General features: G+C 39.3%; 1 pseudogene; it reads right to left on the bottom strand.

The window, feature by feature from the left end:
- The window catches only part of LOC101614345, a 66790-nt pseudogene extending 48626 nt beyond the window's left edge, over positions 1-18164 (bottom strand).
- Between the last annotated feature and the right edge of the window lie 9394 nt (positions 18165-27558).

Here is a 27558-nt window from a genome sequence, read left to right as displayed (position 1 = left end):
CTCAAGGCAATGCTTTGGTGATCATTGACTTCCTGTCATCTGAGTACCCTATATTAAACCCACCAAGAGCTTAAAAAGGAAATGGAGGCAGAGGACGAGGTGGAGGAGGAGGTGAGACAAAGAAATCCATGCTTTTTTGGTTGCAGATAAGTCTGTAAGCAGATGTATGTGTGCAGGAGTGGACGGGTCTTCAGAGAAAGCATGAGAATTCCTAGAGTATCAGAGCAAGATAGGTTTAGGATTTGTATCAAACGAGAAATAGCAGTATGTGAATTAACTTCCATGGGGAAGTGTGGTATTTCTAGGTTAAACATCCTACAAGGCTGGTTGACTGGTTAGAATTTCTGTGAGGGTGAGTGCTGGAATGTTAATGTTGGAAGCAAATCATTTTGGGATATAACACCTATTTTTATAACTCACCTTTGTGTTTGACCTAGCATCCTTGTGACTAGCAGGTAAAATCTTTTTAAAAACTATTTAGGCATAGCAGAATTCTCAAAATTAAAGCAAGAAATTTCCTTGAGCCTGTAATGGAGAATTTGTTTTCCTCTTTATCTCTTTTCCCCTAAAACCTCACCAGAAGGTGTGAATGGATACCTCTGTCTTGTACTTTTCTAGAAAAGAAAACTAAGAGGCTCAGATGACTGCCTTTCCTGAAAACCTAGAAGTAACTAAACACCTGGCTTTGGGTCTAAACTAAGCAGTTCATCCCCCTCACTAGTAAAAGACCCCAATCTGGGTCCAAGTGGGATTTCCCATTTCTAGAAAACTCCTCCAACTTCATAACAAGAGCTGTATCTTATTTCCTCCTCTTATGATGTATAATCTATTCAAAAAATGTGTAATATCTATAATAAAATTTCTCTAAACTTAATCATCTATGGTCTGTGAAGATCATGCATTGAAATTGATAAGAACCGACTGACTCAGTGGAGGTTATGTGTGACTGTGACTATCCAGCTCCTTAACTTCTGAGTTACCAACCACTCAAGAGCCCAGAAAGTCTTTGTTGCTCTCAAAGACACCTGAAATTCCCATATTACTTTATAAAATGTACAAAAAGAAATATTACGGCTGGAGTGATAGCTTAGCAGTTAAGGTTATTGCCTGCAAAGCCAAAGGACACAGGCTCAATTCTCCAGGATCCACATAAACCAGATGTACAAAGTTGCACATGTGTCTGGAATTCGTTTGCAGCTGCTGGATGCCTTAGCATGTCTATTTTCCCACTTTCTTTCTATTTCTCTCTCTCTCTCTCTCTCTCTGTCCCTCTTTCTCTAAGAAGGAAAATAAGAAAGAATTAAAGAAACATTAGTTTCCACCAAAACAAAGGTTAAAATTGTCACCAGATAACAATAGGCCCAGAGCAGTGAGTTCCTCACTTTGCTATAACAGAAATATGATGTTTCTGTCCATGTATTTGAAAATTGCCTTGATTTATAACTTGTATTGTTTGGTTACTATATAAACTTCACAAAATTGTTAGCATGACAGTATCTGAGGTTGCCCAAATCTGTGTTATTGTGCTATGTTCACTCATATTTGGCTTCAGAATAAATCCCTATTCCCTTTGAGGTGACAGAATTGAATCTTGTCCCACAATGGGAAAGAAAACATTACTTTGTTGTTGCTGTTGTTAGTGGAACTCAGAAAAATGGGCAAGCTTGGCTGTGAGGATCTTTAATCAACTGAAGTGAAGGAGGGACTCTAGCATGCATGCATAAAGTACAAATCTCATTAAAGGGATAATTATTCCTCCCATATTTTTAACATACCTTCAAATATATTAACCCTACTGAGTAGTGATCTCCTGTCCAGGTGGATGACAGGGCATTTGAATTAACTCATAAGGGAAGGGAAAAGAGTATGGTCTTGTAATATTATGATCTTTTGGATAATTTAGAATACCACATTTCCACCCGGAGTCAGAGATATGGTTCATATCAGATTCATTTGACATAAAAATCATGCATCAGTGTAGTTCAAAAATTATACAGAGTATCTATGCTTGGAGAAAATAATCTTCCCTTAATGGCCTTCAACAAAGCTCTTCTACATGTACCCTCCCTCTTTCATATAGTATTTTAAATCTTGAATAATAATTGTGATGCTTGTCCTCCTTTCACAAGTTATTTCAAGTTCTAAGGATGACAATTATAATTTTTGCTTTTCTTAAAATTAACATCAAAGAAATGGGAGGTGAGGTCTAAAATTGGTTATGAGCTTTAATTCATCTTCTATGACCATGAAAGTCTGCTAATGCCTAACAGTGCCATAGAAAAGTACCACAAACTATGCGGATCAAATGACAGAAATGCAGTGAGTCCAAATTCAGATTTCTAAGGGCTGATCCTTTCTGAGAGCCACAAGGAAGAATCTGATCTATACCTTTCTCTTGGCCACTTGGGCTGTGTTGTCGATTTTTGTCTTTTCTTAGCCTCAGACCCATCTCTTTGACCTCTGTATCCTCAAATGTTATTCTTCTTATGAATGTCTATGCCTGAACACCCTCTTTTCCTAAAGACAACAATCATAGTGATTAGGAACTACCTTCATCTGGTATGTTAACTTTTCCTGAGCACACATGAACAAATGTCTATTCACCACACACAGGGTACTAATAACAGACCAAAGTCCAACTTGGTGAACCAATGAGCTTCTTGGGTTCACTTAAAGGGCATGAGTGATGGGTTCTTTATGGAAACATGGATGACTCAAAGGCAGTTGTGTCAGTGGAAAGCCCATTCCAATACAGGTGGCAACTTGCAAACGCTCTATCCCTGTAGCTCCTTACATGTCTTGCAGGCAGATTGAAGAATCTCTTTTCCTATCCATTGTTAATGCTTATATAAACTTGGGAAGGAGGGACTCTGTGAATCTTGTAAGATTCAGGAGCGTCCTAAGACCTGTGAGCAATTTACTTTTTGAGTTTTACTTGAGCAGTTTACTTTTTTGTTTGGAATGTTTCAATTACAAGGAAGTTGTTATGCAACTTGATGGCAGAAATAAAGATATTCAAGAAATAATTGTATCCTGCTGCTTTGCTATCGGACTATTGAAACAATGGATCCCAAAACATTAAAATTTTCACAAAAATCTCATTCTGAGAGAAGAAAAATAGTAGAGACTGGTACCAACCAGAGAAGGAGCCCATCTACTGGAAAGAGAACTCACACATTGCTGACAACTTTCAGGAGAGACAGTAAAAGGGAGCATGCTCTGCTTTGTTGCATGTAGCTCTGGTGAGTAGGTTTTCCATCTTCCTCTGTCAACAGCTTCCTTAATGTGTTAATATCAGTGCCTTTCTCTCCTCCTACTTTACCCACAGGTTGATGTAGGCTTGGGGGTTCAGGAAGGGTCTCCCAAGCTTATGGACTCCAATTTTGGGTCCACATGCTGTTTTAACAAAGAATTGATAAAAACAGATTCAATAAGAATAAATTATGATTTATTGCATTTGTATAGGGAAAATAATAAGTTCTAAGATTTATTTAAATAAAATTGGAGTCTGGGCAAAGGCTGCAACAGAATCATAATCACATGGGAGATAGGATCTAGGAACTTATATAGAGTGATTTAGAAGAAACACACTCATGTGGAAGGCAGAGAATAGTCTAGTGAGGTTCATTTAAGAGACAATGAGGTCTAGGAAAGACTAGAACAGAGTCACAAACACATGGAAGATAATAGAATCCAAGGGCTTATGTAGAGAGATTCAGAATAAATTCACGAGCCTCCCAATGAAAGAAAGTTAACAAAGTAAGTGGTGATGGTTTAAGAATAGAAGAGAGAAAATACCAACGTAGAGACCAGGATATTCAGATGAGAAATGGGTAGTAAAGAGAGTTACACCTGTGGTTTCCCAGAGTTTAAAGAAATTACATGGGCTGGAGAGATGGCTTAGCAGTTAAGGTGCTTAACTGTGAATCCTAAGGACCAAGGTTTGATTCTCCAGGTCCCATGTAAGCCAGATGCACATGTTGACACTTGCATCTGGAGTTCATTTGCAGTGGCTAGAGGCCCTGGCATGCCCATTCTCACTCTCCCTCTCTTTGTCTTCCACTCTACATCTCTAACAAATAAATAAAAATAAATATATTTTAAAATAAAGAAATTAAAGCCAGGCATGGTGGCACACGCCTTTAATCCCAGCCCTGAGAAGGCAGAGGTAGGAGGATTGCTGTGAGTTTGAGGCCACCCTGAGATTACATAATAAATTCCAGGTCAGCCTGAGCTAGAGAGAAACCCTACCTCAAAAAAAAAAAAAAAAATTACATATGTAGCAGGCCCAAAGTTTAGAGTAAATACCCACATGGTGGATCTAGAGTATAAAGGAAATACATTCATGGTAGACTCAGGGGTCAGAGAAAAATCATACATGTAATTAAAGTGACAAGTTACCCCAAAGCATGGCACAAATGGAAGCAAGCCAAAAATTATCCAGGCCCAGAAATAGTGCTCTTCCCTACTGGGCAAGGCCAAATAGGGGAGAGTCAGACTCAGATGTGTCCAGGCAGAGATCACAGGGCAGAGAGAGGGCAGAAATCAGCTTGGACAAGCCTTTATAGTTAATTAAAAATGAATTGTTTAGTCAGACTCAAGTATGTAAGGGGAAGACCTATTAGTGAGCAGATTCAAAGGGTTGACTGCAAAGACCAGCCCACTTAAGCAGTGTGCGAGACTGTGGAGGCGGTAGGGGATACGCAGCCAGTATGGATGAACCTGGATCAAACAAGAGCTCCATTCCTGCCAAGGCAGGGTGGCATAGTCTGGCTCTACGTTTGGGCTTCTACCCTTAGCTTCCTGCATGTAAAAAAAAATCATATTCCTGTTTCTTCATCACTGCCACAAATCTCCCTTGACAGCTGTGGTCCCATAAATCTTGGAATTGCTGAAGAGTCATTTATACCTTTTACCATGCTGATGATGGGCATAGTTCTTATGTAAGAGAGACCACAAAATTCTCTCCATACTTTATTTATCAGTTGCAGAGAATGTTTTGGATTCCCTGCAGTAGGAGTTTGCCAGAATCCTTTCATTATGAGTAGTTTATTTTGAAACTGTCATATTCTAGAAGATACAACATTTATAAGATTTAAAATACAAGGTCTCAGTAAGTGTAACATCACCAGAACAACTAATGTCCCCAGAAAGGATAAGAGCCAGAAAAGCTATGACCCTGCTTATTCAAGGACTGCCATCCTTTCACAGCCTATTTCTGGATGTTTCATCCCTTGAACTGCTGAAAAAAATAATTGTTAATGGTTATGGAGGAAAAAAGGAGAAAGATAACTTTTTTATAGGTAATCAGCCAGAGACAGAGACCTAAGGAGATAGCATCTTGCTTGTATTGTCAGGACTAGAATCCACATCTGATCCAGTTTCATTCCCTCTCTGCAAAGGGAGCATCCAGTCTCGTTCAAGATGGCAGGAAGCAACACATCCTGGTAGCAGTTTCCTGCTTCTTCAAGCTTAGCAGATGTGGGTGGGCTGACCCCTCTTGAGTTTACCAACTAATCAGCTCTCTTCCTTACACATTTGAGTCTGATGAGGAGGATCATATTTTATTGGATGTTAATCCTGTTGCAGTTATCTTCTTGTTCCTGGGACAAACACTTGACCAAATTTGGAAGAAAGTATTGTTTTTTTTTTTGTTCATAATCTTGAGGGGAAGATCTATGATGATGGCAGGGAATAATATATCATGGGAAGTGGCTGGATATCACCTCCTTACTTCAGTAGGTGAAAACAGCAACAGAACAGTGAGCAAATTGACACTGTAAAGGTAGGAGATAATAAGCCCAAAGTCTATCCCCAGTAATACACCTCCTCCAGAAAGGTTCCAACCCAAAGTTGCCACCAAACAGGGACCAAGCATTCACATCACTTAAGTTTATGGAGACAAATGATTCAAATCACCATATTCCGCCCCTGATCCCCATAAACTGATTAGCATCCATGATATAAAATGCAATGCATTCATTCCAACTTTAAAAGTACCTATAGTTTTTATCAATGCCAATATTGCTCAAAAGTCCCCATAATCTAAGCTCTCTTAACTTTGCATCTGTAAATAAAAGTAAATAAATAAATTAATTAATAAACACATAATGGCACAGAGTAAACATTCACACTGTTAAAGATGTCATTACAAGAAAAGATTAAGCCAATTCAAGGTCTAAAACAAATAGGTCAAACATCAAATGTTTTAGGACCAAGTCTAACATCTCTAACTAGTGATAACATCTCTGGGAATCCAATTCTGCCCTCCAGATGGGCTGTTCTCATCCTGGGATCAACTCTATCCCTAGCCAGTAGCTCTACTTGCATCTCAAAATGTCCTAGAGCTTCCACTGTAACCCAGAGTTCATCCTCATGGCTCCACTGATCCTCCATGCAGGGATTCCACCAACCCTGCCTTATATTACCCAGAAGTACCTCCAACAAATAAACTGCATTTTAAAAACAATAACTCTTTATTTTTTGCATTTGTTATGTTTCCATAGCATAAGATGGGCTACAAAATGTGGCAATCCAGTAGGAATAAAGCCCACATGAAGAGCAGGGCATTCAGCAGTTAGATCCCTTACAGTCTAAGAGTTAGCATTCTTTTTGTTGACCTGATGCTAAACAGCTGGCCCAATTTCAATGGTGGTAATCTCCCAAAGAACTGCAGCTTAAAGGCTCAGTCTCCAGCCCAAGTTTTATTTCTTTCTGCACCATAACCTCTGTCCTCCCCAGACCACTTCTTCTAAATTTAACCCTGCAAAACTTTTCATGACACAGGAAAAATGCAGCAAATTTCTCACACAAGCTACCTCTAGCCAAGTCAGGACAAAGCTCTTTCTTCCCCTCATAAGCCACACCTACATAGTCCACAGGTCTTTCTTTTCTTTTTTTTTTTTTTAATTTGAGAGTGACAGACAGAGGAAGACAGGTAGAGGGAGAGAGAATGGGCGCGCCAGGGCTTCCAGCCTCTGCAAACGAACTCCAGCATCTGGCTAACGTGGGACCTGGGGAACCGAGCCTCCAACCGGGGTCCTTAGGCTTCACAGGCAAGTGCTTAACCACTACGCTATCTCTCCAGCCCAGTCCACAGGTCTTTCTGCATTTTGGTCTCTCAAACTTGGCCAGAATCAAGCTCTGTTTGCATAATGCAAGGCATGAGGAAGGACTTACCCATGTGCATTAAGCCCAGGGAAAGTTCAAGAAGAATTATCAACAAGTTTCCCTTTATCTCATCTTGGATGAGACTAAGTCAGACTGAAGTTCTGAAGTCACCAGGACAGGGGCATCCACATTCTTTTGGACCAGTCCCTAGCTGACTACCTCCAAGAAAAGAGCTTCCTTTCTCTGAATCCATATGGTGCCTTGGATATGACTTTTATTGGGGAACCTTGGATAGCATTGATGTATAACTGCAGACATTACTGCAGCTAAAATTCCATACTCCCTTCAGAGGATAGGGCATTGTCACTTTTAGTGATTTCCTTCTTTTCAGAGGGGGCAAAACTCTATTTCTTATAATCTACTGAGGGCAGGGTTTTTTTTTTTTTTTTTTAATGCCATGGTTTCCCACAGCTATATCAAGCATAGCCCTTATATAGTTTTTCTTTAGTTTGGGGTTTCTCTGGGATAGCAGGTATTTATCTGTCTAGACATTATTTCCCACAGGTAAGACTAAGTAAGGCTTGTTCTTATGCTTGTAATCATGTCCTCTGGGCTTTGGACCTGTCTTTATTCTCTTTCTGTTATTGACAATCTCAAAAGGCAAATTTAAATGTTAACTTGGAGTGTCTAGGTCATATTGAGTCCTTTCTATTGGGTTAACTGCTTACCGTTGCAAGTAAGCATATTAGTTACTCAAGTAGTGCTGAAAGCACAGAGATATCAGTCTCAGTGCTGGGACTCCCTGGACAGGAAAACCTAGTAGGCCACAGGACTGGGAGCAAACATGACAGAGCAGGAGCCCTCATGCTCTGAGAGTCAGATTCCCCTCCCCTCCACACCCCACAAGAATACAGACTCCTTATTTGATCTGGTGGAAGCAAATCTGAGATAATGTTCAGCCAAATAGTATATTGGCTAGAACTATTTAATTGCAGGCTATTTAACTACATATACTTTATTTTTAGTTATAGGGCTAAAGGTACTTTTGGCCATCATAATGACTTTAATTTTCAAGACCATATTTATAAAACAATTTGGTACCATGTAAACAGTACAAATACCAAAGTACAATTAGACGAAAACACATGGTCATGTAAAGACATTTTTAAGGAAAATCAAAGATTTATTTTAAAGATTTTGTAGCTTTTATGTAGATCTATCATTTGGTAGCTCTTAACTTAAACTGTCAGTATGATGATTTCCTTCATAGTACTAACCTGTACTCCAAAGACAATATAAAGTAGAAAACCTCATCTCAGAGACACAGAGGCTAATATGTTATCAATGAAGCTTTAAACAGGCTCAGAAGGCACCCATAGCTTGGTTTTTAAATGACTATTTTTTCTCTAATTTAAATAGGATATAATAAGCCTGTTTTGGAAAAAAAAAAAAAAGGAGCACAGGTAGACAGACTATTGTTTTTAACATCTTAATGTTACTGCTTTCAGATTAAAATTTGTCTTAAAATTAAGATATTAGTTATTTTTAGACTTAATTACATAGCCACTTTAATTTCATTTTAATTTACAGTAATTTAATTTAATTTTTACAGTAATATTAGCTACATTTTGCTTGTTGGGATTGTATCTCCTATAATTTTCAAAAAAAAAATATTTTATTTATTTATTTGCACCCAGAGAGAGACAGAGAAGAGAGAGGGAGGGAAGAAGGGAGAGAGAGACAGAAGATGGGCAGACATGCCAGGGCCTCTAGGCCCTGCAAATGAGCTCCAAACGCATGTACCACTTTGTGTATCTGGTTTTATAAGGGTAAGGGGGAATTGAACCAGGGTCATTAGGCTTTGCAGGCAAGCACCTTAACCACTGAGCAATCTCTTCAACCTCTGGGATTATACTTCTTATAACTTTGTTGTAAAAATAAAACATAAAATCCTTTGGCTGGGATGGAGATATGTCTCACTGGTTAAGGTGCTTGCCAACAAAGCCTAAGTAGTCAGGTTCAGTTTTCTGGTACCCACGTAAAGCCAGATGCATAAGGTGATGAATGTGTCTGGAGTTTGCAGTTACTAGAGGCCCTGTCATGCTCGCTCTCTCTCTCCCTCCTCTCTGCTTCTTTCTCTCACTCGCTCTCTCAAATAAATAAATAAATTTAATTTTTTAAACAACCCTTAACAAACCTGTATAATTATCATTTTTTATGTATCACAGCCTTAATAAAAATCTTACATTGATCATTTGCATCTTATTACCCCTGAAAACAAATCCATAGCATTTATTTTACAAAATCATATGTAATATGCATCATTTAGAGGTATTCTGATCAACATAAAACATTATCCTGTCCTATTATTTTTCTGTTATTCTTCATTTAAAACAATGAAATAAAATTTTACTTTTTTCCAGAACCTGTTTTAGAGGTAAATCCTTAGCAAAATCTGTTTCTAGCCGGGCGTGGTGGCACACACCTTTAATCCCAGCACTCGGGAGGCAGAGGTAAGAGGATCGCCGTGAGTTCGAGGCCACCCTGAGACTCCATAGTGAATTACAGGTCAGCCTGGGCTAGAGTGAGACCCTACCTCGAAAAACAAAAAAACAAAAACAAACAAAAAAAAAATCTGTTTCCAATGTAATAGCTTAGTGAAACATTTATGATTCTAATAAACATTGTTTTACATAAACAAGTAGTATATAGTAAGCTTTTATGAAACATTTTATATACTCCAAATACCATTTTAATTTTTAGATAAGAATGCCAATATTTATAAGGTATTTATTAGATCTTTCACACAAAATGATTTTATCTCTGTCTGTGTCTGGGGGGATGGGTTGGGCTAACTCTTCAGGTATCAGTAAGGGTATCCTTTGCTTTTCTGTCTGCCAGTTGTCTATTTTACTGGGTACCTTAAATCTTATAAGGTGGTCATGTTTAGTGTTAGTCCCTTCCTATTGGTTAGCCAGTGTCCTGGATTCTCTGCTCCTTTTTGTATTATTTTAGATCTTAGTTGTTAAGCACAAAAAAGGAAGCATTGGCTAGCTGATTTTGAGAGGTCTGAGGTACCATCTGTAAAATTTGAAGCTTTTTTAAAACGTCAAGGGTTGACTAGCTAATGAAATATTGGCTTAGAAGAACTTGTCTTTTAGAGAATGAGTGATCAAGGTTGGTGACTTTCCTGAAACCTTCAATTAACCAATTGAGAAATAGGGCAGAATTTTATTTCTTTTGAGTACGTTCTCTGATCTTATCATAGGGAATGTTTTTTACATGTAATTTTCCATCCCTGCATCATCTTATATGGGGATGTTATTACCCCAAGCAGTGGCTACCTCGTCTGAAAGGACTCCTGTGCACCTAGCATAATGCTTATCAGGACTTTGAGGAAAAGTTCATCTATATGCCTTTTCACTTCCTCCAAGATCTGTGCTCTTCCGCAAAAGTACAGCAGATGGTCAGGGTCTGAAAGTTACTAGCAATAAAGATGGGTCCTTAAAGGAGCTTCTTCACTTTTTCTTGTATTTCTGTTAGTCTGTGACTGACAAAGGGACATGGATTGTTATTGCTCCCAGGATACCAAGCATTTCCCTTAGGGGAGTGATAGAGGTGCAGGAGTGGGCAGTTGGTAGAACACCCCGCTCTTTGTATGCCCCGTAGAACTAGGTTCAATTTTCTCTGGTAACTCAGGGTAAATGAAATAATATGGAGGTGGCATGGGATTTCATGGAGTGAGACAAGATATTTCACCTGAGTTCTATTCCACTTTTTTTTTTTTTTTTTTTGGCCTGGAGAGTGTGCTTGGACATAAACAGGGGTTGTATGAGGAGGCAGAGGTTTCTGCTTTTGTCCTTTCTCTGCATAGGCCGCTATACTGGTAAAGGGCCAGGCACCTGGAACCAATGATACTGAAGATCTGTTCTCTTGGTTGTGAGAAAGCAGATCCACCTGCAGGATAGTGCTATGCTTTAAGCTTCCATCCTTTGGCCCAACTTCCCCATCACTCAGCTTGTACTGAAGCCAGATGGTGTTGTAGTAAAATATTTGCCTCTTTTTCTTCAGGGTCTCTAGATTAAACTTGTTTAAGTTCCTAAAGATATACCATAGTGAGAAGTCCAAGGGAACTGAAAGTGAGATTCTTCTTTTTCCTTCATTTTTTTTTTTTTTTCTCATGCTGAGGGAAGAGACAAGTATGAGGGCTTCTGGTGTAGAGAAGGGCAGCCCTTTCATTCATTATGAGACTTAATGAGATCTGATGGCCTGGAGCTCTCCTTCCTATCACCAGAACACAAGCCCCAATATAGCCACAGAAAAACCAGGAAGATGGGTTTGAGTCTCCAACTCTTCAAGGTTTACTCCTTCCCCACCTGTGGTTTTAACCTGTGACTTAGGTTGTTTCTCTCTCAGGACAATATTTGAATGTTAGTTCCTGCTATAAGCATCGCTGGGCATGAGATTACCCATTTGCCACAGCCCACCTATCACTGGGGCATTAGTCTCTCATGGGATCAGCACATGTCCCAGATTTGGGTGGTGTTGATCCAGGAGCTGTGGGTCTGTGCAGGACTCCCAGTTTAACTGTGACTGATGCTGCCAGCTACCTCAGTTGAAATGTGGGTTCTCCTAGGTTACCACTGACAACTGTGTTTCCTTGGCCTGGCTCATATGAAATAGGATGGATGAGGGACCAGGCACATGCTACAGCCAGGCTGTAGTGTGCCCTAAGCATTGTAAAGAAAAGACAGGGAGATGAGAGGTTTGATCTGGTGGCTCCGGGATATCATCAGGCTTCCCTGGAAAGCTGCTCACTCTCTTTCCAGGTGCTCAAGGTAGGACAGAATAGGGCTGCAGTGGGGACTCTCTTCTTTTTAAAGTTTTTATTTATAGACACACACACACACACACACAGAGAGAGAGAGAGAGAGAGAGAGAGAGAGAGAGAGAGAGGGAGAGAGAGAGAGAGGGAGAGAGAGAGAGAGAACTAGAGAGAGAATGGGACCATCATGTTCCCTGGCCACTGTAAATGAACTCCAGACACATGTGTCACTTTGCGCATCTGACTTTATGCGGGTACTGGGGAATTATACCCAGGCTGACAGGTTTTGCAAGCAAGCACCTTTAACCCCTGAGTCATCCCTAAAGACCCTGGATACTCTTGTTAAGGGAAAGGGAACAAGAAGTTTGAAGACAGTTTGTATTTACATCCTAGCTGACTGCTCTCAGCTGTGATTGGTATGGACAGAATGATAATTTCTTCAGCAATGACTTCCTACTTGGAACAGAGAAAAGAAAGTGATAGAGCACAGGATAGACCAGCAGAAGTTTATTAACATATGTTTCATTCATTCATGAGAGATTACAGAAAATGAGGAGTTTTGCAACACATGGCTTTAGAATCCAGCTTACACAGCAACTTCAACAAATAATAGTAAATGTGGGGGTGGGGGACTGCTCAGTAGTTAAAGGCATTTGATTGTAAAACCTGCTGGCCTGGATTCAATTCCCCATTTACCCATGTAAAGCCAGAAGGAAATTCATTTGCATCAGCAAAAGACCCTGGAGCATGCATGCATGCACACATAAATAAAATAATTTAAATACTGTATCATGTGAGAGAAGTTGTTAGGTGGCTAGTCAATTGAAAGGCTTGGAAATCATAGAGGATGTATTCCCTTTCCTTTTCTCCCTACTGCCCCATGCATGATCAGCATTGGATTCCATTTCCTTTGCCCCTGGTAACACACTAATTTTTGTTTTGTTTTGTTGTTGTTTTTTTGAGGGAGGGTCTCACTACAGCCCAGGCTGACCTGAAATTCACTATATAGTTTCAGGGTAGCGTTGAACTCATGGTGATGCTCCTACCTCAGGGACTAAAGGTTTGCGCCACCATGCCCAGCTTTAATTTTTTTTTTTTAAGAAAGGGAACATATCACAATTTTTCTCCTTAGAATTTGAAATATAATATGAAAGGAGAGAAACTATCATAATAGCCTTCCTTAAGATTTAAAATACCATATGAATGGGAGTGTTGCGGTCCATTAAGGGAGACTATTTTCTCCTGTAAAGCATGGCTGTTTTATGACTTTCTTTCTCTTTCACTTTTCCTTAATTCTTTTAAATCTACTGTTACATGATTTGTTGTTGTTGTTCATAATTGGGATCTGAGTCCTACCTGTATCCCTAGGTAGACACATGATATTTTACATTGTTGAGAAAAATATACATCCTCAAAACACTCCATTGTTCCTTCCCTTGAGGGTGGAGAGGGAGGGGAGGGCAACAAAGGGGTGGTAAACATAAACCTAGATCCAAACGGCAATGGTACCATAAAATTCTACTTCCTAAAAGGCAGACCAAATGGCTGAACCTTCACCAGGCCCTTAGAGGGAATACCTGAACCACAAGACACTGGAGAGGGTATGATGAAGACTGACCTTAATCTTCTACAGCTTCCCTCCCTCCCTCGCCCTCTCTCTCTCCCTTCCTCCCCCTCTCTCTTTCTCTCGCTCTCTCTCTTCTCTCTAACTCTTGTATATTAGTTATCTTTTTCTTTCTTTTCTTAGTGGGCACTGACCTGTAACTCACAGTACCAGCATGTGACTATCATCCACAATGAGTTTTTGATCAGAGAGACCTACAAGGTTTCCTAAAAGAAAAACAGATTTCTGTCAGAGCATTTGATGACCCACCAAAGGTTAGTGGTAAGACCCTACTGCTGAAGACACCTTATGTGGTAGACAGTAAAATGGAATGGCATGGCTGGAAGCTGGAAGAGGGTCAGTCCCCAGACAGTGTGTCTAGTGCCAGAAAGTGCTACATGGGCGACTGGGGGAAAATGACCAATATCTGTCCAAGAAACTCATGGTCTAACCTACTTAGTAGCAAATAACCTGTTGTGATGCCCACACAAGTCCAATAGTGGCACACAGACAAGGTGGGGAACCAACTGCTCTTGATTTGGCTAACTGATCCCCTCAGTGGTACAGGACCCATAGCTGGAGCTGGGAAGCAAGTCAGAACTATATCCAAACATAAGCCCGCTCTCCATTATCAAGGTACCATCAATCATGGGCTACAAGAGGGTCTACACCTATTAAATTCTCTATAAAAAAAAAGTAAGGATTATCTCATTTGTCCTGGTGCTAACTTACTCTCCATTGGAGAATTTGCTTCTCTTTTTCAGATAGATGTAGATCCTAAGGAGAGAGCCACCCCATCATGCCTCAAAAGGGCCCCAGTTGAAACTAAGAAAAATTGGCGAAACAAGCAAGGGTGCTGTTTTCCTGGTGAACTGAGTACCAGCACAAGGGTGAAGGAGATCAACACAGAGAAAAATCAACTCCTACCAAATCAGAGAGCCAGAGATCCAGAGGCCCCCAACACCTCATCACTGAAGCAGGCCAAAAATGAACACAACATGGCTCAGGGAAATTTTGCAGAAGAAGGGGTGGAAAGAAAGTCAGAGCCACATGTTGGGTCATGATATACAGAGACATTTATCCTACACATAACTGTGGGCTAACTCCACAATGCATGACCCATATACCTCAACAAGGAGGGGGCAAGGGGATGGGGTAAGTCACAGATGAGCTTAATAATGGCACCAAAATGACTGTATTTGCTGAATACAAAACTAATTAATAAAAAAATTAAAAAGTAAAAAAAAAAGCAGGGGGGGTGGCTGCAAAAGAAACTCATGTGAGAAATTTTCTTTAAATAAACTTTACTAAGATGTAATTTATATCCAATAAAATGGATCCCTTGGTGTCTGTGGGGAAAAAAAGGAGTTAATCCAAATAGGCCTGTCAGTCACCTGGCCAGGAGACCATTCCTCAGGAAGGCTGCTACAGCTGAAGACACATGAAAATGAGGAGTAACTATCTCCTGAATGAGATATGTATCTACACTCCCAGAAGCCCCTCTCTCAATGCAGTTGTCCACAATTCCTAACTGCTAAGCTTCCCTACTCTTTTCAGTTATAATTAAAAAATAATATCTCAACTTCCTCCTCCCCTTATTTTAGATGATAGCCAAGACTCTATGGGCATTCTCACTTTCTCAGTTCTCTTTGAAGGAAACCCTTCAATCTTACCCCTCCTCACCTCCACCTGATACAGCTGCTCACAGACTTTTATTTCTAACTCAATAATCATAGCATATGTCTTCTTGGCTTTCTGACTTCCCTTTGTCCATCCCCTTCTCCTGGCAACTGCTGAGATGGACAGCTTCTCTGCCCTGTTGTTTTAATCACAAATTCCAATGTAATTGTTTCTGAGCTTCCTTCTGAGTCCGTATCTAAATTGCTTTATCCACAAAACAACAACCTGCAAAAGGGGACCCTTACTTCTCAATTACAATGAGACAAGATAAAGGGGACAGAGGAGAGCACGAACATTAAGTCTCCAGAGGCAGCAACAAGTGGGGAAACCAATCAATTGAAGGTAAAGACTGGTTAGTAGAGTTTGCTAATGTAGGTTTTCATGATCTCTACTCTGAATGACAAGAGTAAAGTAGTCTTCAGTCTTGCTTTCTTAGCAAATGCTTGAAGAGAGATTCCGGGACTGCTGTTTTTGTATTGTCTTTCCTAGTTTGGGTGCATTTTCTGGTTTCTGCAAGCATTTATTTTCTGTCTGGGAATATGCAATTAATAAGGTATGTCCTCTCTCACCAAGGAACTCCTAGATTAATGAGAGTGAGACTATAAACTCTAAAAGGTTGGAAATTTTCATCTCTTGCTAAGTATTCAATATATTTTGGCTGAATTCAACAATTAACTTTCAACAAAGCATCGCTTATGGTAGACATACAAAGAAGAAATGGGACACCAGGCACAATGGCTCATGCCAAAAATCCCAGCACTTAGGAGGCTGAGTTAGGAGTATCACTGTGAATTTGAAACCAGCTTAGGCTAGAGTGAGAGCCTGCCTTGAAACATTCTTTTTTTTTTTTTTTTTTTTTATTTTAAATAAGCAATGGGGACTAGTTGTGATGGCAGGAGGATATAGGAAGATTGTTTTGGTTAAAAAGGAAGATGTCTCAAAACAAAAACAAATGAAAGGAGCAATGGGATAGCAAAGGGTGAATGTTTTCACAGAAGATAGTTACTTTCCACGAGGAACAATGGGTGACAATTGAGCAGATCATGTTGGAAACATGATATCAACTAATAGTATAGTCCTTTGGGAACAGTATGCAAGGATGTCAGGTGTAGAGTATCTCATGTCACAGAGAACACCTGTAATGTAGGAGCATCAGGAAAGGTGTGAGGGAAAACCAGGAATCATAGAGCTAGTGGGTTTTAAGTCACAGTTAAGAAATAAATTAGCAGGCTGGAGAGATGGCTTAGTGGTTAAGCGCTTGCCTGTGAAGCCTAAGGACCCAGGTTCAAGGCTTGATTCCCCAGGACCCATGTTAGCCAGATGCACAAGGGCACACATGTGTCTGGAGTTCGTTTGCAGTGGCTGGAGGCCCTGGCCCGCCCATTCATATTTCTCTCTTTCTCTCTCTCGCTCTCGCTCTCACTCTCTCTATCTGCCTCTTTCTCTCTCTGTCACTTTCAAATAAATAAATAAAAATAAACAAAAAAAATTTTTAAAAAAAGAAAGAAATTAGCTGGATGTTGTATACAATTTATCTTCTTTTAAATTTTGTCTAAAACTTGTCTTAAAGTTTAAGGCAGCTGCAAATAAAAGGTATAGGAAATATCTCATCAGCCCTTAGTACAAAACTCCAAAGTCTCTTCCTCCCCATATTTCTCTGGACTAGATAAGAATCCAGTACATTGAAGAGAAGATCAATAGAATAAGTAAACTTTAGGCTTAAGGTAAATGTGCTTCACATTTTATCTTTTCTTCTAAGCCAAGAATAAGGAGAGAGAAGGTGGGAGTAAGGAAAGAAGGGAAAGATGAGGTGGGGTGAGGTTGAACTGAGGACATTCTCAAAAAGCAGAAGTTAGCATTTTTCTCCTGAGTTGATGTTTATTTCACTAAACAAACTCAGAAGAGCTGCCAGAACAAGAGGTAAAGAAGTGGAGACTAGAGAGATTGCTCAGTGGTTAATGAGCTTACTTGGAAAGCCAAGGACCCAAGTTCTCTTCCCAGTACCCACATAAAGCCAGATGCACAAGGTGGCATATGTGTTTGTAATTTGTTTGCAATGGCTGGAGACCCTGGTGAGCCTATTTGCTCTCTCTCTTTCTCTCTTAAATAAATAATTTTAAAACTGAGGTGGAGAACCCCTAAGAAACATAACTGGACCTAGAGACCGTGTGTACTTCCTAATAGAGAATCGTGAAGGTGGGAGTTCCTAAGTAGAACTTAACATGACAGCAAGACTGAGAGCAAGAGCAGGGCAATGTGCACTCACTTGTGACCAGAAGTGTAACCCAAGGATGACTTAGTTCCCAGGGTGACAGTGCTTCAGAGACAAGACACAGGGTGATTTGTTCCTGGAGCAGAAGATGTTGGGTGGGAATGGAAGAAATTGAGGGTAATGGAGAGGCCACCCTCTCAGCAGACGACATACCTCCCACTGGATGAATTGCATGGTGTACAGAATCCTCCCAGAGCCCTACACACGAGGCTCACTAGTGGGGGTTGCTGGGATGCTGCATCTGGGAGGGCACTGGTGTTGAAGAGATGATGAGGTGGGGCCACATCTAATTGAAAGCTTTGCTTTCTTTCTTTACTTAGCCTTTTTCACCTCCCAGATCTTAGTGCTAAAAGAATCAAGGAAAGAGAGGCACTTGAAGAAAATGTAAACACAAACCATCTTCTTGTGTTCCTTCCTTGCTGTGGGAACTTGAACTTTAAATTAGGTACTAAACTAGAGTTTTAATTCAGGTTGAGCTGGATTGATTTCTATATCTAACCTCATATTGTACCTTTTGAGACAGTTCATTCAATCAGCCTGTTAGTTGGATATCTTGTAGTTAGACGCAGAGCTGCTAAAGTTTACCATTCAAGGAACCAAGTTAACACTAACCTCATGCTGCACTCATAGCTGTTCATCACTTTCTTAGGTGACCTCACCTTCCCATTGGTCATAGCTTTCCATATGCCTATTGCCTTACTGAAGTATTGCCTCCATAGAGGAGTACAGGGTGATTTTACGCTTGTCCCTTACTATATTTGTTACTTTTCTCATGGCCGCAACCTGGAAAAAAAGAGGCTTAGGGAATGAAGGGTTTGGGGCTTACAGTACCAGGGATAACATTCCGTCATGGCAAGGAAGGCATGACAGGAGGTGCAAGAAGCCAGTTGATCACATGGACCCACAGTTAAGGACAGAGAGAGGAAAGGAAATAGGGCCATGCTGTCAAACCTCTCAGCCTACACACAGTGATGCACTTCCTCCAGCAAGGGTCCACTTCCAAAGCTACCATAATAACCTTCCTGAACACCAGCACCATCAGGGGACCAAATGCTCCAACACAAGAGCCTGTGTATGACATTTCACATTCAATCACAGCACAGACACTTTTTTAAATATATGTCTCTCATACTTACATAGATGATGGATGTTGAATTGTTTAATGACGATAGACACTGCATTAGATATTTTCTTTTTTAATTTTGCTATTTCATTCTGGTATGGAAACTCTTGTTAAACAAAAGAAAAATGTATGCACATTTTCTATGTCCATATAGTAAATTGCCTTCACTAGTAGGTAATAACTTTTTTAAAAGAAAATGAGTTTTAAAATCATTTTAGTGCTTTTGACGTCTAGTAATTTCTGTGACATGGGCTCTCCAGTGTATTTCTGCTGGCTCTTCTTTATGACAGTGTATCATATATTTGCGGGTGTTGTTTTCCTTTTTGGTCCATCTGGCATTCCTGTAGCAGAACTTTGTTTGCTTTAGTAGGTACCTGGAGACATCAGTAATTATGGGTTACTGTAACCTATTTTTTAAAGTGGGAATTTCTGGGTGAACAAGATAATTAGGAGCCAGGCAGCTGAGCTTCTGTGTCATATTTGTTTCTAAAGTATAAACTGTTGGGATCCATATCTAAGATACTGGTGGCTTATGGAGTTTGGTGTTCAGTTCCTCCCCTTTGAAGGAGGTGAAAATTGTACCAAGGTCTCAGCAGCTCCAGGATCAGCAAGGTTCCCAGGGCAAAGCCAGCTCATTAGAGCAGGCAGCCCTTTCTCTTCCCAATCTTGGCCTGATATATCCCATCATTATGTCATCTTTCTGATGCCTCTGGGCAGATGATTCTCATCTTATGTCCATGTTTTCTAGATGTCCTTGGTGACAGAGTTGGTTCCAATTACCTAGGCCATCATTACTAGGTGCCAGAGTCTCAAAAAGCACACTGTTGACCTGACAATTCGTATTCTCTAACTTTAAAAGAATGATCACTGGCTTTGGCGGATTTTAAATTAGGCATAGCAGGAAGCTTGGATTGTTGCCTGAACACTGGGTAACATTTTAAAAGCTACTGGGAAATGTTAATGAAATACCAGACTCTGCTCCTGCAGAGTTCAGCTGAGTACCTTCTCAGTTTCAGACTGAGACAGAACACATTTAGGCTATAGTGCAAGCCAGTTGCAATTCTTTTGGAATATGCTTCTATGTTTGTTACAGTAAAATGTAGGAGTTAATATTGTGGTAACATAAATTGTTTCCAAAGAGTGTCTATTTATCAAAACAATAGGATTCGTAAAAAGAGAAATTGAATAAGGAAGCCTGGCTATCAGACCCTTAGTACAAGGTTTCTCCCCACCATGATTTCAGCGTCATTTAACCATGAGATTCATCTGCACATCACTAGAACCTCAAGGTAAGGCACTTACTGCGAGGGATGCTGGCTGTGGGGAGCAAAAGCTGCAAAGGAAGCCGTGGTCTTCTGTGCAGTATCCATTCCAGCAACCCTTTTACGCTATTGCTCCTAAAACTCCCTGCACAATTCTAGTGAGTGTTTGATTTCTTCCTCCCCAACACATTTGGAGTCAGTCCAAGAACTGGAGCTTCATGGCAATGCTGCAAGCATCTGCTGTGAGAACAGAGAGGGGAAGAGGGCTGGCAAGGAAAGGACTGTTTCCCCGGTCTGGTGGGATGGGGTTGGACCAGGAAGCCGATGTGCATAGTCACCCTGTTTTCCAGTTTCCCATCTGGACGCTCCCTTTGTGGGAATGAAAATCACTCCCATTTCATCTCTTCCAACTACAACCAAGCACACATTGCTGCAGGAGCTCTGCTAAGTGGAGTGAATGGCCATCTGAAAAGGATGCCTCGCTGCTCTCGCTTCTCATAGACGGAGAAGCTTTACCAGTAATGGAAAACGCAGGGAAAGAACTGCTTCTTTCCACTCTGTAAAAAAAAAAAAAAAAAATTCGTAGGAGGGACTGGAGAGATGGCTTAGTGGTTAAGCGCTTTCCACTGAATCCTAACAGCCCTGGTTTACGGCTAAATTTCCCAGGACCCACATAAGCGAGATACACAAGGTGGCACACGCATCTGGAGTTCGTTTGCAGTGGCTGGAGTCCCTGGCTGCCCATTCTCTCTCTCTGTATGTCTGCCTCTCTCTCTCTCTCTCACTCTCTCTCCCCCCCCCGTCCTTCTCAAATTAATAAATAAAAATTTTAAAATATCTTTTATTGACAACTTCTATACTTACAGAAAATAAACCATGATAATTCTCTCCACTCCCCAATTTCCCCTTCAAAACTCTGCCTGCCATCATATCCCCTCCCTCTCTCCATTAGCCTCTCTTATATTTTGATGTAAGCATCTTTTTCTCCTATTATGAGGGTCTTGTGAAGATATTGCTAGGCACTGCAAAGTCATTTATATCAAGGCTAATTTCTGTCTGCTCAGTTGCATTGTGAGGAGTGGTACCCCTCCTTTGGCTCATATATATATATATATATATATATTCTGCTACCTCTTTGCAGTAGACCCTGAGCCTTGGAAGATTTCATATAGATTTTCAGTACTAGACACTCCTCTGTCACTTCTTCTCAGCACTATGTTGCCTTTTGGGTCATCCCTGTGGTCACCACCACCTAAAAAGAGAAGCTTCTCTAATCAAAAGTGAGAGTAGCATTAATATATGAATGTGAACATTAAGTGTAGTGCTTACAGGGCAGTTTGATGAGCATAATGTATGCATTTAGCCAGAGAAGAGCAGGCTTTATACCCCTAAGGCTCATGACCTCCCCTGTCATAGGCTTTTGATTAGGTTTTCAGTACCAGGCAAGTATTTCCTCCCATAGAACAGACCACCAATCCAATTAGACAGCAGTTGGTTTCCCCCAGAGCAGACATACCACTATAGAAACCGTTTGGTAATTTGGCCTGTCTGGCCAAACTTGAGGCTTCCAGTGTCCACAGCTGATGACTTCTTTCTCCAATAGGGCTGCAAGCAGTGCAGCTTTAAGTTGGCTGGACACAGGGAGAAGGTTTTCAGCTCAGTACCAGCTTGATTTCTCAGTGACCTTGCTACCCAGGTATGTGAAGTCTTCAGCATAGGGTCTCACCCTCTGTTACATAGGGAAAACCAAGAGCCTTGGCAATAGCCTGTAATGTTTTGGAGGCAACAGAGACCTCCTGACCAACAATTCACTGGAAGGTATCCCATCCCTGACACTGAAAATTTTCTAGTAGCAATCTATGGCTACTGGATGTGCCATTATCCAAAAAAGTAGGCTTTCATATGTCTCATTTAGAATATCTTCAATTTTTAATGATCTTCTGCCCCATGCCCTTTTCTTACTCAATCTCTTCCCCTGGTCTCACTTAGGCCATTCCACTCCCTGTGTAATCTGTTCTTCTATTTACATATACACAATACCACCCCCTAAAGTCCTCTTTCCTCTCTCCGTTATAGCCTTTTTCTAGCTTACTGGCCTCGGCTACTGATTTTTATTTCCAGCTCACAAGCCAATCTAAATATTTGTAGCTAGGATCCACATATAAGAGAGAACATGTGACATTTGGCTTTCTGTTCACTTAGTATAATCTTTTCTAGATCTATCCATTTCCCTGCAAATTTCATTTTTCTTTACTACTGAATAGAACTCCATTGTGTAAATGTGCCATGTCTTTATTATCCATTCACCCGTTGAGTGACATCTAGGCTGGTTCCATGTCCTAGCTATTGTGAATAGAGCAGCAATGAACATGTTTGTGCAAGTATCTCTAAGGTAGTGAGAAGAGTCATTAGGATATATATCTAGGAGTGCTATAGCTAGCTAACTCATATAGCTATAGCTAATTCATATGTTAGATCTTATTTTCAGCTGTATTAAGAAACTCCAAACTGTTTTCCACAATGACTATTCCAGTCTACATTCCCACCAACAGTGTAGATGGGTTCCCCTTTTTCTGCCACTGGCCAACATTTATAGTCATTTGTTTTCTTGATGAGAGTCATTCTGACAGGAGTGAGATAGAATCTCAAGGTAGTTTTAATTTGTACTTTCCTGATGGTTAAGGATATAGAACACATTTTTAGATGTCTACATGTCACGTCTATTTCCTCCTTTAAACTCTTTATTTAGTTCTGTAGCACATTTTAAAATTGGATTGATTTCTTATCAATATTAATATTTCTTATTTCTGGGTATTTTGTTTTTGAGTTCTCTGTATATTCTGAATATTTATCCTCTGTTGGATGTATAGCTGGCAAAGATTTTCTCCCATTCTGTAGGTTGTCTCTTTGCTCTATTTACAGTATCCTCTGCTGTACAAAAGCTTTGTAATTCCATGAACTCCAATTTGTTGACTAGTGGTTTTCTTTCCTGAGCAATTGGGGTTATATTCTGAAAGTCACTGCCTATGCCAATATGTTGAAGTGTTTCCCCTACCTTTTCCTCTAGCAGTTTCAGAGTTTCAGGTCTAATATTAAGGCCCCTGATCTATTTGGACTTGATTAATGTGCATGGATAAAGACAAGGATCTATTTTCATCCTTCTAGCACCACTTGTTGAAGAGGCTGTCTTTCCTCTAATGAATATTTTTGGCATTTTGTCAAAAATCAGATAGTTGTAATTGCCTGGATTAATATCTGGTTCCTCTATTCTGTTCCACTGATCTATGTGTCTGTCTTTGTGCCAGTACAATATGGCTTTGCTACTGCGGCTTTGTTATATAGCTTAAAATCAGGTATGGTGATACCACCAGCCTTATTTTTTTTTGTTTGTTTATTTGTTGATTTGAGAACAACAAACAGAGCGAGAAAGAGGCAGAGAGAGACACAGAGAGAATGGGTGCGCCAGGGCCTCCAGCCACTGCAAACGAACTCCAGATGCGTGCACCCCCTTGTGCATCTGGCTAACGTGGGTCCTAGGGAGTTGAGCCTCGAACTGGGGTCCTTAGGCTTCACAGGCAAGTGCTTAACTGCTAAGCCATCTCTCCAGCCCTACACCAGCCTTATTTTTGTTGCTCAAAATTGCTTTGGTTATTTAAGGTTTGTTTGTGATTCCAAATGAATTTTAGGTTTCTTTCTCCTATTTCTGTGAAGAAAGCCATTGGAATTTTAATGGGGAATGCCTTAAATGTATAGATTGCTTGTGGTAAGATTGTCATTTTCACAAGGTTGATTCTTTCAATCCAAGAGCATGGGATGTCTTTCCATTTACTTGTGTCTTCTGCAATTTCTTGCTTGAGTGTTTTGAAGTTCTCATTGTAGAGTTCCTTCACTTCTTTGGTTAGGTTTAATCCAAGGTACTTTATTTATTTATTTATTTATTTATTTATTTATTTATTTATTTATTTATTTTTGAGGCAATTTTGAATAGGAGAGTTTCCCTGATTTCATCCTCTACATATTTGTTGGTAGTATATAAGAAAGCAACTGATTTCTATGTGTTTATGCTGTATTCTACTACATTGCTAAAAGTCTTTATCAGCTCTAACAGTTTGCTGATAGAGTCTTTAGGGTCCTTTATGTATAGAATCATATAATCTGCAAATAATGATGATTTGATCTTTTCCTTTCCAATTTGTATCCATTTTATGAGTGTCTCTTGCCTTATTGCTATAGCTAGGACTTACAACACAATATTAAATGAAAGTAGGGACAGTGGACACCCTTGTCTTGTTCCTGAATTTAGTGGAAAAGCTTCAAGTTTTTTCCCAATTAGTGTTATGTTAGCTGTAGGTTTGTCATAAATAGCTTTTGTTATGTGTTCCTTCTATTCCCAGGTTCTGTAGAACTTTTACCATGAAAGGATGTTGGATTTTTTCCAATGCTATTTCTGTATCTATTGAGATGATCGTGTGACCTTTTTGTCCTTCAGACCATTTATATAATGTTTTACATTTATCAATTTGCATATGTTGAATCATTCCTACATCTTTGGGATAAGGCCTACTTGGTTGGGGTGAATAATCTTTTGGATATATTCTTGTATTCTGTTTGCCAATCTTTTGTTGAGAATTTTCACATCTATGTTCATAAGGGAGATTGGTCTGTAATTTTCTTTTTTTGTTCTGTCTTTGTCTGGTTTTAATATCAGGGTGATGCTTGATTTGTAGAAGGAGTTTGGTAGAATTTCTTCCTTTTCTATTTTATGATAAAATTTGAGAGGAAGTTGTGTTAGTTCTGTCATGAAGGTCTGGTAAATCTCACCAGTGAGTCCATTTGGGCCTGGACATTTTTTATTTGGAAGACTTTTTATAACTCCTTGGATCTCCATACTTGTTACAGTATATTTAAATGTTTTATCTCATCTTGATGTAACCTTGGTAGGTTATAAGAATCAAGGAAATCATCCATTTCTTTCAGATTTTAAAACTTGGAGGCATATATATTCTTAAAGTATATCCTTATGATTTTCTGAATTACTTTGGTGTCTGTTGTAATGATGGCTTTTTCATCTCTAATTTTATTAATTTTTGTCTCTTCTCTCTACTGGTCAGATTTGCTAAGCTTTATCAATCTTATTTATCCATTCAAAAAACCAACTCTTTGTTTCATTGATTCTTTGGATTGTTATTTGGTTTCTATTTTATTAATTTCTGCCCTAATCTTTATTATTTCTTCCTGTCAACTTATTTTGTTTTTTTCTTGTTCTTTTATCATAGGCATTAAGGTGAAGCATTAATTTGTTTACTTGTAAACTCTACCTTCTTAATTTAGGCTCTTAAATCTATAAATTTCCCTCTTATAACTGCCTTCATTGTGTCCTAAAGGTTTTTGTATGTTGTATTCACATCATTATTTGATTCTATGAATTTAGTGATTTCCTTTTTGATTTCTTCAGTGACACACTGATCATTCAATAGTGTACTGTTTAGTCTCCATGAATCTCTGCATGCTCTGTAGTTTTTCTTCTTGCTGATTTTTAGTTTAATCCACTGTTGCCAGATAGAGTGCAAGGGATTATTTCACTTTTTCTGTATTTGTTAAAATTTGCTTTTTGTCCTAATATATGGTCTATTTTGGAGAATGTTCCATGTGCTGCTGAGAAAACTGTATATTCTGCAGAATTTGGATGGAATGATCTGTAGATATCCGTTAGGTCCATTTGTTCCATGACTTCATTTAATCCAGACATTTCTCTGTTTATTTTTTCCCGGGATGACCTGTCAATTGATGAGAGTAGAGTATTGAAATCACCCACTACAATTGTGTTTGGTGTTTTGACCTTCCGTCTAATAGTGTTTCTTTGATGAAATTGGAAGCCTCCATGTTAGGTATATTTAGAATTGTAATGTCTCTTTTTGGAATGTTTCTTTAATCAGTATAAAGTGACCTTCTTTATCTTTCCTCACTAATGTTGGTTTGAAGTCTATCCTGTCAGATATTAGGATAGCCACCCCTGTTTGTTTCCTAGCCCCATTTTCTTGAACTACCGTTTTCCACATTTTTACCCTAAGACAGTGTTTATCTTTTGTAGAGGCAACAAACAGCAGGATCCTGCCATTTAATCCAGTCTGCAAACCTGAGTCTTTTGTTTGGGACATTGATGTCATTTATGTTAAGAGTTATTATTGAAAGGTATGTGTTTATTCTTACCATTCTTTTTGTTTTGTATTGCTTCCTGTTTACTGTTACTCTCTTGTTTTAACTGCTATTTGAGTATGGTTTATTTTTTCCTGTTTCCTCATGTGTATGCTTTGCTTTCTCTTCAGCATGAAGGATTCCTTCAAGTATTTTCTGTTATGCTGGCTTAGTTGCCATAAATTCCTTTAGCCCATTTTTGTTGTGGAATTTCTTTATTTCTTCTTTAATTTGGATAGACAGCTTTGCAGGATAAAGTACTTTGGTTGACAGTTGTTATCTTTCAGAATTTGGAATACAACATTCTAAACCCTTATGGCTTTTAAAGTTTGTGTTGAGTAATTTGCTCTAATTCTGATGGGTTTGCCTTTATAGGTGAATTGCTTTTTCTCTCTAACTGCGTTCAATATATTTCCTCTGCTTTGTGTATTTAGTAGTTTGATTATAACATAGTGAAGAGTTGTTTTTTCCAGGTTTTGTCAATTTGGTGTTCTAAAAGCTTTTCCAATTTGAGGGAAATTTTCTTCTATGATTTTTCTTTTTTGAAAATGCCAACTAAGCCTCTGAATTAAAATTCTTTCCCTCATACCATACCTTGAGTTCTTATGCTTGACCTTTTCATAATCTCCTGGATAGCTTGAAATTCCCATTCATACCTTCCTTTTGGCTTGTGTTTCTCCTTGTTGGACTGTATTAGATATGCCACCTGATCTTCTACTTTAGATATTGTGATCTATCCTTCATCCATTCTACCGGTGAGATTTTCCACAGTGTTTTTGTCTTTTTTGACTGTGTTTTTCAGTGATAGAATTTCTGCCTAGCTTTTGTTCAGTATTTTTATTTCCTTACTAATGTCTTATAATGACATCCTTATTTCATTAAGCTGGTTTCCTGTGTTCTCTTAGAATTCCTTCAGGAGTTTGTTTTCTTCTTTGATTCCTTGATTTCTTCTTTGGTTCCTTTGAATATAGGTCAAATCTTTTTTTTTTTTTTTCTTTTTTTAATCTTTGTCAGGCATTTCATCTAAAACAGTCTCATTGGGGGCCATTTCGGATGGATTTATAATTTTTGGTGGGCTATATTGTCTAGATTCTTTGTGTTTCTTGTATTATAATATTATGGTTTTTGCATCCTAGCTTGATTTGATACTTTAATTTTCTAATAATCTGTGGATCTTTTAGATTTGGAAATCCAATTTATGTACATTCAGAGTAGGACTTTAAGGTACAAACTAACTCTTGTACTCCAATCCAATTGCAGAAATAATTCTAGGTGTTTAGTTTGCATGATTTTCTAGTATTCTAGTGGGCTGGGTGGAGCAATTTACTGGCAAAGTCTAAATTTCAACTGAGCAATATACACATTCAATAAAATCCAGCATCAAGTAGGCAAGTATGGAGACTGAAACAAACACCCAACCTTATAAAGCTGCAATCCCTAAGGGTGTGTGTTGCTGTACACCCTTAATCCTGTCAGCTGCGAGGTTGT

The sequence above is a fragment of the Jaculus jaculus genome, chromosome 6, assembly GCF_020740685.1.
Source record: "Jaculus jaculus isolate mJacJac1 chromosome 6, mJacJac1.mat.Y.cur, whole genome shotgun sequence".
Lineage (NCBI taxonomy): Eukaryota > Metazoa > Chordata > Mammalia > Rodentia > Dipodidae > Jaculus > Jaculus jaculus.
Note: the sequence above shows the minus strand (reverse complement) of the source record. Positions and strands in the feature narration are given on the sequence as shown.